General features: G+C 64.7%; 1 non-coding gene across 1 annotated transcript; it reads right to left on the bottom strand.

Annotated features, from left to right (window-relative positions):
- Window positions 1-875: 875 nt before the first annotated feature.
- LOC140474839 (5.8S ribosomal RNA) lies at window positions 876-1,029 on the bottom strand. Its single transcript, XR_011959461.1, has one exon. It is a non-coding gene; the product is annotated as a 5.8S ribosomal RNA (ribosomal RNA).
- Window positions 1,030-2,500: the final 1,471 nt, after the last annotated feature.

Here is a 2,500-nt window from a genome sequence, read left to right on the forward strand (position 1 = left end):
CTTGGCCCCCGACAGCCCGACGTTCCGCCGTCCTCCCGATGGCCAGGAGGACCGTGCGGGGGTCGGCCGACGGCGTGGTAGGTGTGCCTGCACGGTGACGGAGCACACACCACGCCCGCCAACCCCTCCGTACCTCCCGAGACCGGTGGCAGGACGGAGCGGAAAACGTGCGGACTGAACGGGAGAGCCAAGAGCCAGCGATCCACGCGCGTGCGACCGTCCAAGTCACAGCGTTCGACGAAAACCTCCTCCCTCGGCCAGGCACTCGGCGCCAGCAGGGGAGACAGGATCAGACGCCCCGCCGGCCACTTAAGGCCGAGGACGAACCACGAGACGGGCGGCTGCAGCAGCGGGCGGCCTGCAGCTCCCAGCACTCTCAATCGATCAACCATCGAGTCGGGTCAGCGTGTCAAACCGGCGAGCTCCACGGTCAGGCCGGCGGCGCACCAGCACCGGACCTCCGCGGCTCCCTTCACTCTTTCCACTGCCAGCCAACCGAGAGACGGACCCAATGCGGACGTGCAGAGCTTAGGCAGACCCCCCACTGGAGGCTCAACACTTCGTGGCAGCTCCGTGTCCCAGAGACCAGGAGGGTTGGCACACACACACAGTGTGAACCACCGACAGCCATTCTGGGACCGGTGACAGCCGTGCTGGCCCCACTGCCACGACACAGACGGACGCCAGGCCGCGCTCCCCGGCGGGGGGATGGCGTCGAGCCTGACGAACGGAATGTGCAGGGTGGGGGGGAAAGGCCAAGCGCTCCGACGCCGGAGGGCTCCGGAGTCTGAACTTAGGGGGACAAAGAGGACGGGTCCTCTGCGACACCCCAGCCGCGCTCTCGCCAGCCAAGGCGAGTGCGATTGATTGCCAAACGACCCTCAGACAGGCGTGGCCCCGGGAAGAACCCGGGGCCGCAAAGTGCGTTCAAAGTGTCGATGATCAATGTGTCCTGCAATTCACATTAATTCTCGCAGCTAGCTGCGTTCGTCATCGACGCACGAGCCGAGTGATCCACCGTCAAGAGTTGTCTGAGTTTGTTTTAGGTCTCTCCCTCGCCAGAGGAAAGCGACCCGGACCGCACATACGCTCCCCACCTTGAGCTACAGCCACCTGCACGCCGGCGTGCGGGCGGAGCAGGGTGGCGTGAAGCGATGGGGAGCACCATCCTGGTGCGGCCCGCAGAAACATACGTCTATTGGGGGGAGGAGGACAGGGCGCCCAAGAGGCGATGCGTGCCCCAACGCACCGCAGCGACGGAGGCAGGATCACCGCCACCATGTCGCCCGCCTAGTATCACGAGGCGTGCAGCAGCTTTGCCCTAGGAAAAGCAGAGGCGGGAACGGGCACCGGCCATCGGTTCGGCAGCGTCACTGACGCGTGCACGTGGCGGCGTGTCGGCGAGCGGACTTCCTGCGAGGAGGCGGGGGCGGCACTCGCCCGAGCAGACGCCCGCCCGGCCCAGCCACCGCCGAGGTGGACTGGGAGTCGCGGCAACGGCTCGTCATACTCGTTCCCACACTCACAGCGCAGCTTGCCCGCAAGCCACCGACCACCGATCGACGCCAGGCGCCCCGACCGAGAGCGGGATCGCTCGTTCGCCCTGCTGGCAGTTCGCTGGGGATCACTACTGCACGGAGCTCGGAGACCGACGGGCGGCAACTCGAGAGTCTTTAAACCACCACCCCCATCCCGCAAGTGCAAAGAGGCTGTATACGCACAGACGGGTGAGGGGAATAGGTACCCCGTCGGGTTTGAAGGGAGCGTGACTAGATAGCAACGATGTAAACCCAGCCGATTTGGGAGCGAAAGACCGGCGCCTGCATCACCGGCTTCGTTTCCCGTGGCTGGAGAGTACACCGAAACCCTCCGTCTGTCGCGAGCTCCCGACGACGCGGTGCCGCCAAGCAGCAGGGCCGGACCTGGTGTGGCTCCCCTCGTCGATCACAGACCGGTCGGCACTACTGACGAGACGGTGGAACGGGCTTCGCCCCTTGTGACGAAGGGTGATGCGAACCCGCCCGCCCGCGTGCGTTCGGGGTGGACTCGGCAAACGGAGATTTGAAATCGGAAAGTGTCCTCCTGCCCCGCGCAGGTAGGCGCCCAACAGTTGTGGGGGGTTTGGCGGTGACCACGGCTGCAGGGCCTGCTACCCCGACGAGCTCTCCTGCTGGCCCCGAAACCACCCTCGCGAGACAAGTTGAAACGGAAACGGGCGTACCCCCAAGCCGACGATCCTTTCTTATTTGTTACTTTTTTTTTCACTTGCTCGAGTTGTGGGGATTTGGCGGTGACCACGGCTGCAGGGCCTGCTACCCCGACGAGCTCTCCTGCTGGCCCCGAAACCACCCTCGCGAGACAAGTTGAAACGGAAACGGGCGTACCCCCAAGCCGACAGAGATCCTTTCTTATTTGTTACTTTTTTTTTTCACTTGCTCGAGTTGTGGGGGTTTGGCGGTGACCACGGCTGCAGGGCCTGCTACCCCGACGAGCTCTCCTG

This window comes from Chiloscyllium punctatum, unplaced genomic scaffold (genome assembly GCF_047496795.1).
Source record: "Chiloscyllium punctatum isolate Juve2018m unplaced genomic scaffold, sChiPun1.3 scaffold_1210, whole genome shotgun sequence".
In the NCBI taxonomy this organism is placed as follows: Eukaryota; Metazoa; Chordata; class Chondrichthyes; order Orectolobiformes; family Hemiscylliidae; genus Chiloscyllium; species Chiloscyllium punctatum.